Source organism: Mesoplodon densirostris, chromosome 5 (assembly GCF_025265405.1).
Source record: "Mesoplodon densirostris isolate mMesDen1 chromosome 5, mMesDen1 primary haplotype, whole genome shotgun sequence".
NCBI lineage: Eukaryota > Metazoa > Chordata > Mammalia > Artiodactyla > Ziphiidae > Mesoplodon > Mesoplodon densirostris.
The window spans coordinates 147,274,826-147,285,550 of NC_082665.1; positions in this window are offsets into that span (position 1 = coordinate 147,274,826).

Genomic DNA, 10,725 nt, shown 5'->3' on the forward strand with positions numbered 1-10,725 from the left:
GGTGGCCGTGATGAGCAGTATTGTCTTCCTGGAACAGCCAGGCCAAGCCCATACATTCACATCTATGTTCATGCTGGACCAGCCATGGAGATGGTTTCAGACAATTCTCTTAGCGCTCACAAATGCCGTCAGGCTCCGGGTGTCCTCCCGTCATGGTACTGACAGACACCTACCAAGCTCCTGCTAGTAGAGGCAGGAAAGCCCAGACCTCCACCCTCTGGTCGCTCCCAGCCTCATGGGAGAACCCCACATCCAGTGTACACCCGGCATCCTCTAGCGCTGAGTCAGGGTGCAGGGAAGGGGCCAGGACAACCAAGCAGTAAAGATGCCAGGAGTCAGGCCTTCAAAATGCCGGGGGCATAAGCATCATCTGGAGAGCCTGGCAAAAGGGCCCTTTTCTGGGCTCACCCAGACTGTGATTCAATGAGCTGGAGTGGGCCCAGAGATCCAAGTTTTAACAAAACCCCAGGAGCCTGAGGCGAGCGGACTCTCTCTGGAAGACGCTATCTAAGAGTCGGGAGAAGGAAGAAGAAATTCAGAGGGGTGTGTCCTGTTCAGGAAGCAGCTTGGCCGATCCTCTGAGGAGCTTTGAGAAGATGGAGTGCATCTGTCCCTCACCCCCTCCCAAGGCAACTCCTCAACTATCTTTACGTTGAGCCGCTGTCACTCTGGTGTCAAAAACATTCAACGTCCTCCCTCACCTCGTGGGAAAAGCCCAACTTCTCAGTCAGCATTGAGCCTCCAAGTCTGGTCACTCTCTCTCTATTTTTTTTTTTTTTTTTTTGCGGTACGCGGGCCTCTCACTGCTGTGGCCTCTCCCGTTGCGGAGCACGGGCTCCAGACGCGCAGGCTCAGTGGCCATGGCTCACGGGCCCAGCCTCTCCGCGGCATGTGGGATCTTCCCGGACCGGGGCACGAACCCGTGTCCCCTGCATCGGCAGGCGGACTCTCAACCACTGCACCACCAGGGAAGCCCTGGTCACTCTCCTTTGCTCCTGCCTGTTCTCTGAATGGTCATCCAGGAACCCTCTCCTCTGGACAGCTTGAGATCATGTCTGTAAACAACCATGGTTTCCCGTTTCCCACTGTTTGTGTGAGCCATTTCTCTAAGCTGGGACACCCTTCCTGCTTCTCTAAGCCTCTCTCAACACCACTCATTCCTTGGGACCCTCCCAGGCTCCACCTTCCAGAAAGACCTCCCTCCCCACTCCGGTCCCCGGGGACCTCCCCTCCTCCAAACCCATGTTGGGATCGCTTTGTATCAGGTGACTGAGGCTGACAAAGGGTTTCCCGTCCCTCTGAGTCAGAGGAAGGTCAGAGGGTCAATGAGGTGAACTCCATTGAAACTGCCTGACCTGGAAAGACTGGAATGGACTGGGACACTGCTGTGCATGCATGAGTGGGTACATGGGTGAATGGGTAGGTGCTGGATGCATTCTGGGTGCTAGAGGGTGGATAAACGGAGGTTGTTTGGATGGACGGTGGATTTGGGGATGGTGGACAGAGGCTTTCACATCCTGCTCTCATCCCTAGAGCCCGGGGGCGTGGTCACAAAGGAACAAGACAATTGTGCTCGCCTTTGTGCAGCCCTTGCAATCTCCTGGCGGGCAAATGAGTCACCTCCCTGCCTACTGCGCTCCACCAGATGTTCTGTTCCTTCTGGGCTGCCTGGCTTGCACAGGACATGGTCACAAAGGAACAAGACAATTGTGCTCGCCTTTGTGCAGCCCTTGCAATCTCCTGGTGGGCAAATGAGTCACCTCCCTGCCTACTGTGCTCCACCAGATGTTCTGTTCCTTCTGGGCTGGCCAGCTTGCACAGAGGCTTACGCCCAAGGCCTGTTACCATGACTGCGTGTCTCTCCCTTCCCTCGTGGTGACACTCCTGTACTTAAACTTTTCAGTGGCCGCCCTTTTCCCTCGGGACAGAGGCCAGGTACCTTGCTGCAGCATCTAAGGGTCCCCATGGCCTGGCTCCACTTGTCCCTCCAACATTTTCTTCCACTGTGTCACACCGTGCCATCCCTCCTGTCCCCCCAGAACTCCCCCTTAGCCATGCTGCAGCCACATGTGACCCCCCACTTTCCCTGAAGACACCAGGCTTTCCTACACCTCTCTGATGTTGCACGTGCTGTTCCCTCTTAGGAATACTCTCTCCCCGCTCAGCCAGGCAAACGCCTACTTGTCCTCCAAGACTTCATCCCTGTGCTCAACCGCCATCTTGTCCTTGAAGCACCTTGTACAAGCCTCCACTAGTTACATTTCTCTCTTCCACTAGACTTAACTTGCTTGGGGTCGTGTCTCACTCATGGCAGTGTCCTCAGCATCCAGCCCAGTTCTAGGCACCTAGTAAATGTTTGCTGAAAGCATCCATCCCTTGCAGCTTTGACACGTCCCCCCTGTTCTCTCGGTGTGTGTCCACTGTGTGCCCAGCTCCTGACCTGGTGCTGGGAGACACAGTCACTGGCCATAAAGCGTTGACAGTCTCGTTGAGGAAGCAGAAGCAGGCGTGTGCATACATGATTCCCCGGAAATCAAAGCTCTGTCCGCTTGAGGCAGTGAGCAACAGGAACGTGTTGGGAGAGCTCAGGCGCTCAGAACTCAGGGAAGAGATCACAGTGACACTGAAACATGAGGACTTTGATGGATGAGGAGGAGAAGAAGGCTCTTGGGGCCAGGGACCTGCAGGAGTGCGGCTGGGCTGTGAGGACACAGAAGACAAAGCCACCAGCCCAAGAGGGTGACTCAAGGGAAAGAAGCGTATAGGGCTGGGAACAGATGCTGAGCTCAGACAGTGAAGGGCCTCAGATCACAAGGACGAGAAGGACACTAGAATGTATTGAGGATGTGTGGGCCAGGCGCCTCAAAACTACCCTATGAGATGATGGCTCAGAGACGTTAAGCAACTTACCCAAGATCACACAGCTAGGAAATGGTAGGCCTGGGGTTCAAAATCAGTCTGATTCTAAGGCCCAGCTCTTCATTCCACTGGACTCTAATCCAGAGGCAGAGGGCAGGATGCAGCAGGAAGGGAGGTCACAGATGAGAAGAGTCTTTACAAAGATTACGATAACGCTATTTGAACTGTGTTCTCTGTCCCTGTATCAATGAGCTCCTGGCCTATTTCTTCCCTTGTTGGAAACACTAACTCTCTCCATGAACCACCTAAACAGTGTGTTTACCTCCACTGCTTCTAAGGAGACAGGACAGAGACCGAGGCCTTGAGACTAGCCCTGGACCGAACAGGTGACCTTGGCCCGTCCTACCCCAGCGAGCCTCCCCTCCGAGGCCTCCCCTTGTCCCGGTCAGCCAGCTCTGTGTTCCATCTCAGGGAAATCCTCAGAGGACAGGTCACGTGCTGCCCAGAAATCAATGTGTGTCTGACCAGCTGCTTCCCGTTCATCTCTTCATTGTATAATTCTGCCCCCAGAACGCAAAAACATTGGTCTGGCAAGATTTGTTCCTTTTAAATCTGGCTGGAGCCTCACTAAGGCCATTAATCTTTAACTCTTTATAGATTTTTCCACTTAGAATATATGCCCTGTGCTTACATTTCACGTGGGGATTCAAGTTCTGCTTCCATACTGATGACGATTTGGGAGACTTATGTTCTCTCTGGGGTTTTCTTCTGTGGGCTTATTCATCAGAGCCAGGACACCAAGATCTCCATACATCTTTGCCTCATTCAGGAGATAATCTGAAAGGTCAGGAGACCTTGGGCTTGAGGTCACACAAAGCCAGACACAAATCCAGTCCCCAGCACTGCCACTCCACCCGTGGGACCTTGAGCAATTCGCAAGCCTCTCTATGGCTCATTGTCTTCTGAAAATGAAGACCCAAGGCAGTCATATCTCACCCGAGGTTGTATAATCAGCACAAAACCCATACACAGTCATAACAATTACTTTTGAAAAGTCCTTGACTCTGCAAGGACTCCCGTCTCCTCAGCCCCATTCCTCACCTTTGTCCAGCCTCCCCTTTTCTTCTAAGTGTAGCTGCCTGCTCTTTCTCTGTCCACTAAGTCAACGTTTGGGGGCCACCTCTAATCCTCCCTTCTACCCAGCACCTCTGACTAGCCCTATAAGAAGGCCTGGGGTAAAGTACACAAAACCACAATCCTCCATAAAAGGCAGGGAGGTGGGTAAAGTTGTGAATATGTATGATGCATTTTTTTTCGAATTCATTACTGGCCAAAAATATATTTTAAGAGTATCATTACGTGTGTATACACACACACACACACACACACATATATATATATGTGTGTGTGTGTGTATATATATATGTATAACTGAATCACCTTGCTGTACAGCAGAAATTAACACAACATTGTAAATCTTCAATAAAAAAAAGAGTATCATCAAAGTGAAAACACAAAATTTATAAATCTTTTGTTAAATCTCAAACCCTCAAGGCCAAGCACACCAAGTACTAGAGAAAGGCTGCTCAAGAGAAGCGATTAAAAAAAAAAAAATTGGCCACCTCTACCCAGCCACTGGCCCAATGGACCTACTGAAACCACAGCAAACACCACGTGGGTCAAGAATCTGCCTACACCTATTTTCTATCTAATAGTTGGCAAGGGCTGCTCTTAGTTGCCTAGCTTCTCAGATAAGCTATGCCACATCCCACTTTAGTCCTTTTGTGGGCATGTCCCGGGGAGGTAGGCTGACTGGCCACCAGTAGGCAGACAAATTATGTGGACCCTTTTCCCACCTTTTAGTGACCCTGGTATGACCCAACTGCTAATGACATCTCACTTAAAAATTCCTCTGCTTTGCTTTTGACCAAAAACCCTTCCCGCACCATTGTCATGACATGGCAAGGCATGGAATCGTGACATCTCCCATCTTTCCATCCACTGTATAATTTCATCCATTTCATTGGGTGAAATGGCCACTTAAAGACTGAAATTAGACTGGAACTCAAAGACTGACTTCTGATTTCCTACCAGCTATGCCACTACACAAGATGTCTCAGCTGAACCAGTGCCCTGGGGAACCTGCCTGTCAGACACCTGTAACTCCACCCAAATCCTCCTGGTCCTGTCATCTGGGTTGGTGAGCCTCTATTCCATAGAGTCTCCATCCCACTCTAGGGCTGTCAGGTCAGGAGACATCCAGCACAGTTGCCTCCCTGGCACAGCTTTGGAAGTCATGTGGTGGGGGGCTTACACCCACTGCCAATGAAAAAATGTTGCCTGCCATATCAGTAAGCAAAGGATGCTGCAGCCATCAAACCATCACATTACAGCCGCCCCTACGGTGAGCCCCGAGGGCACTCAGCATGGACACAGAATGCCGGCCATCTAGCAGTCAGTTGCTGCAGCTGCTCCTGACAGTACAGCCTGAGGAGACTCAGTATGAGAAACACAGGATACTGGCCCCAGATAGCTGCAGTGCCTATCAAAGGAATGATTTTAGCAAGCCCAGACCCTTGCATCTTCCCATATGTAGAAAAGCACTAAATTCATGAACTTGAGATGTCTGGTTTTCTTTAATTAACAGTAATCTTTTGATGTTCTAGCTCCCTGGTCTTTGTTGCAAAAACCCCTGTGTATCCCGGCTCCTCTCTGCCCTCTTTGGAGTGGTCCCTCAGAGCCATCTGAGAGGCTGTGTCCCAGGCTTAAGTCCCCAGTTTTGTTCGCCGAATAAAACATAATTCTCAATTGTGCATTTTTTTTCAGTTGACAGAGCTTATGGGTAATCCCCCTACCTACTTGACATCTATGCCTGCCCCACAGAAATCACAGGATTCCACAGAACCCAGGCTTCATTTTCCAGGAGGCAATGGCAGATATATGTCTGTGCGGCCACAGGATTGGAAAGTTGGGACCCAGGTATTTTGCAGGATGTTAGGCTGGGGAGGTGGACTGGAGTAGATAAAGTAAAGGGTGCTCTGGTCTTCCCACAACTACCACTACAAAAAATGTCTCTTCATTGAGTGTCCTGGATCTGCCTTCTGCCTTCTTTCACATCCTACTTCTCATCCCTAGAGCCCGGGGCCATGGTCACAAAGGAACAAGACAATTGTGCTTGCGTTGTGCAGCCCTTGCAGTCTCCTGGCGGGCAAATGAGTCACCTCCCTGTCTACTGTACTCCACCAGATGTTCTGTTCCTTCTGGGATGGCCGGCTTGCACAGAGGCTCATGCCCAAGGCCTGTTACCATGACTGCGTAATGTACGAAACTTGTTTGGATCCTGATTCAAACTAACAAACGGAAACAAAAAATTATACGTAAGCTCTTTCTGGATATTTGATGATATTAAGGAATTAATATTATTGGTTTTTAGTTGTGATAATGGAGTTGTGTTATTTTTGTTAAACGAGTCTTTATCTTTTAGAGATACTTCTTGAAATGTTTCCAGATGAAAGGATGTGATATCTGGTATTTGACTCAAAATAATTTTGGAAAATGAGGCATGGGTGGGGATATAGATGAAACCAGATTGGCCATGGGTTAATGATTGTTGAAGCTGGTGAGGTTGAATCCGTGGGAGGTCAGTGTACAATTAATTATCTCTCTGTTTATGGAGGTTTAAATGTTTCCATAATAAAGTAGTTAAGAAAGCAAAAAACAGTGAGAGGAATGAAAGAGAGAGAGAGAGGGGGGAGGGAGGGAGGGTGAAAGGAAGGAAGGAAGGGAGGGAGGGAGGGAAAGAAAGGAAGAAAGAAAGAACGAAAGAGAAACACATCCCACGCAGGGTTTAATCACAGTCTGTAGAAACAATTGTCATGTGTCAATGAAAGGTAACTAACCCACTCTGCAGAACCATTTTCTATACAGAAATAAATCCCCAGTCCACCTCCCCAAAGTGGGTTTAAGATTCTGGGACTTGAAGACCTGGTGTTTCATTTGCATATTTGCATATTCATAAATGCATCAAAGACAAGCGTCCTGTGTAGACCTTGGTGCCCCTCAGCCCCTGTGGCCTCTTGACAAGCTCTCTCACCCCTGCACATGGTGGACACAGGGAGGCAGCTTTGTTGGGCCACCCTCATACTTTCAGGCGTTATTAGCTTCACAGATGGCACGGCAACAGCTCAGGGACTGGAGGGAGGTTGTTCTCCACAACATAACTCCAGACACATATTTGAACACAGGAAAAGAGAAGAGTTTACCAGTCTCTAAGGTAAAAAGAGCTCTTGAGAAGAGAAACGTGGATGAGGAAGGTTTTCTTTATCAGCATGAGGCAGGAGTATGAGGCCACCTGTCCCCAGCTAGGACGCTTGAGTCTCAGGGAGTTGGAAACCCAGCAAAGAGGGCATGCTCCTGCCCAGCTTCTTGAGACGAGCATCTTTGGGGGAGGGATGGAGCCTCAGGGTCTGTCCCAGGGCTCTCTGCTCCAACCCCACTGTCCTCGGGAAGCTCTGCTGCTCCACCAGCTAGGGACACACAGGGCAAGCTGCTTGACCACTCAGTGATACGGGAATAGAACTGCCCGCCTCACACAGAGCTTGTAATGATCATGGGAAATCAAGGTATCCTTTCATGGAGATGGTTCCCTGAGCTCTGATTTATCCCCAGGGAGCAGACTGATCAGCTAAAGAATGCAAGGGTGCATTTCCTCCCCAGCTCCTCTGAGCAATCCTCTCCCCCAGGCGACCACCTTGGGGGCCCTTGGCTCTCTCCCGTCCTCCCACCACCCAGCCCAGGATTGCTCACAGGCCTCACACATACAGCCTCAGGGTGGTTCCCCACTGGCCTGGTTCCCCTCCTTCGTGGTCCAGCTGGCTCTCTGGGACTGGTCATGGACCTCTGGATCTCCACTGCTCTTCTCTAAGGCTAGTGAATGACAAAAGTCTGGTTAGGATGTCCTAGAGTGTTTACAAATCTCTCAGCCATTAACAAGTCTGCCCCTCCCTCAGCACCCCCTTGTTCACCTCTCTCCCTCCTCCCCTGGCCTGTGTGTTCCCCCCCTCCCCTACCTCTCTGATCCCGGCCATCCTCAACATCCAGCTGGAGCCTCACCCCCTCCAGGGAGCCCTCACTGACTGCCAGCCCCTTACGGGTCCCCTCTCTCTTCTTCACACTCTGTCCTCAGATGCTCTCCTTGCTTTACACATCCCAAGAGATATCACCCCAGATAGAAAGGAGCACCCAACAATACTGATTAATGGAGTAAAGCAAGCATGATGGAGTGGGCTGAGGAAGGATAAGGGTGATGATATTTAATGCTCCTGCAACACTTCCACAGAGCACTTTCACTCAACTCACTGGATTGATCTTAAGGCCCCAGAAGCAGGGGGCACAGGCCAGCACCTCTTCTCTCCCTTGCCTTTTCCCTCACTCCTCTGGCTCAAACAGCCGTGTATCTGGAGCAGTACTCTGTGCCATGCCCTTTGTATCCCTTATCTCCTTTGCTTCTCACCACCTGAAGAGGTAGGTAGCCAGAGCGTCCCCATTTTACAGATGTGGAAACTGAGGCATGGAAGGGATAAGCAACTTAACCAAGATCACTCAACCACACAGTGACACAGGCAGCTTCAAACCAAGTGTTCTGCCTCTAAAGCCTGCCCTCACAACCAGCCCCCCAGCTTCAGGTAACAGCACAGCCATCAGGGGCTACACTTGGGAGAGCCCTCCTGGGAGGAAACCCAGCAGGGCAGGAGCATATTTAGCCACTGGGAGACTAGACAAAGACAGAGAGGAACCAGGCAAAAGCAGGCTGAACTAAGTGCCATGTGCCCGGCCAGCCAGCTCAGAAGACTGCGGCTGGGTGAGCAGATGACCAGAGTTGCCAGGGGAGGGAGGAGTGGCCAGACCTTGGCTCTTTGGGATGAACAAAGGAGAACCGACTAGAGAGGTGGGGGAGGGGCGGGCCTCTGCCTAGTGCACGAGGGGACCCTCTGGGCATGGCAGAGAGCCAGCACTGACCGGCCCTTGCTGTGCACCTTCAGACTGGGCGGGGCGGGGATAGGCTGCCCCGCTGTCCCACTGAGATGAGCCCCGGGCTGGCCAGGGAAGGCTGCAGAGGCAAGGCCTGTGTGAACGGCTGCTGGTGTGAGCGTGAGACGAGATGGAAACAGGCCTGATGAGGGGTGCAGCTGTCCACAGCCGTGGCCCTCAACCGGGGTGATTTTGCTCCCCCTGGCCCCCGGCCTGGGGCATTTGGCAATGTCTGGAGACATCTTTGTGGGAGGTGCCAACTGATATCTGGCATGTAGAAGCCAGGGATGCTGCTAAACCTCCTACATTACGTAGGACAGACCCCTCCCCACCGACAAAATATTATGTGGTCCAAACTGGAGACAGTGCCAAGGTTAAGAAACCCTGGTGTAGCGCAGGGCAGGTGAGAGAGGCTGAAATCCAAGCCACTCCCTGGGATGAAGCTGCCCCTACTCTGATGAAGAGGTATCTTTTCCTAACTCAGCCAGACGTAGTGTGAGGACTCACAAGAGCCTGGGGAGGGTGGGCGGGGAGGGGGTGGGGTTGGAGCCGTGGTAGAGCTAGAGTGGGAGGAGAATGTACTTGCTGTCACCTAGGCTGTGAGTTGTGCAAAAAGCAATTTAAAAGAGTTGTTTAGGGCTTCCCTGGTGGCGCAGTGGGTGAGAGTCCGCCTGCCAATGCAGGGGACATGGGTTCGTGCCCCGGTCGTTTAGTCTTTAATAGAGGTCAAAAAGTCAACCCGCATGATTATGTCATCTCCTTGCTGTCAAAGACAGAGGTTTTAAAGCACCATGACATACCCACCAGGTGAGAAATGAGATGTGCTCAAAGATCTTCATTGCAGTACAGCTTCTTATAGAAAAAGATCAGGCAATAATATATATATAAATGTCCAGCAGTGGGGGACAAGCTGGATACACAATGGAATATCCTGCAAAAGAATGAGGTCTCCAGAACAGAGTAAGTGAATAAAGCTAAGTGCACAACACTGTGGAGTACTGTATTGCCACTAGGTGAAAGCGGAGGGGAAAGTCAACAGCGTATTGATAATTGCTTACATTTGCATAAAGCAGTGGATCTCAAACTTCACTCTGCAGAGGGCCTTTTTTTAACCATACTTACTTCAAGCAACATCAGCCTTGCTTTTTTAAATTTTTATTTATTTATTTATTTATTTTTTATTTTTTATTTTTGGCTGCGTCGGGTCTTCGTTGCTATGCGCAGACTTTCTCTAGTTGCGGCGAGCGGGGGCTACTCTTTGCTGAGGTGCGTGGGCTTCTCATTGTGGTGGCTTCTCTTGTTGCAGAACACAGGCTCTAGGCACGTGGACTTCAGTAGTTGGGGCGTGTGGGCTTCAGTAGTTGTGGCGCGCGAGCTCTAGAGCGCAGGCTCAGTAGTTATGGCGCACGGGCTTAGTTGCTCCGCGGTAAGTGGGATCTTCCCGGACCAGGGAGCGAACATGCGTCCCCTGCATTGGCAGGCGGATTCTTGACCACTGTGCCACCAGGGAAGTCCCCCAGCCTTGCTTTTATTGGGGGGAGGAATGTGGGGAGTGCCCCACTTTTCTTTCCCGGAGTTGAACTGGCCAGCTTTCTGGATCCTGGATCCCCACCGGCCACCCGCGCTGTAAGCCTGTAAGTGGTCTCTTTCCCTAATTACTCCAGCAAACGCAGGAGAATGTTTCCCCACCCTCAAGTGGCCACTGAATGTGAGAAGTTCAAGGCGCTTGAAGGAATCCCGCAGGAACCGAAAAGTTGGAATCAATAAAACACCCCTCACCTCCACCGCCATCTCCTTTTCCTTCCTAGGGAAGGAAACTGGAGGTCTGAACCAGGC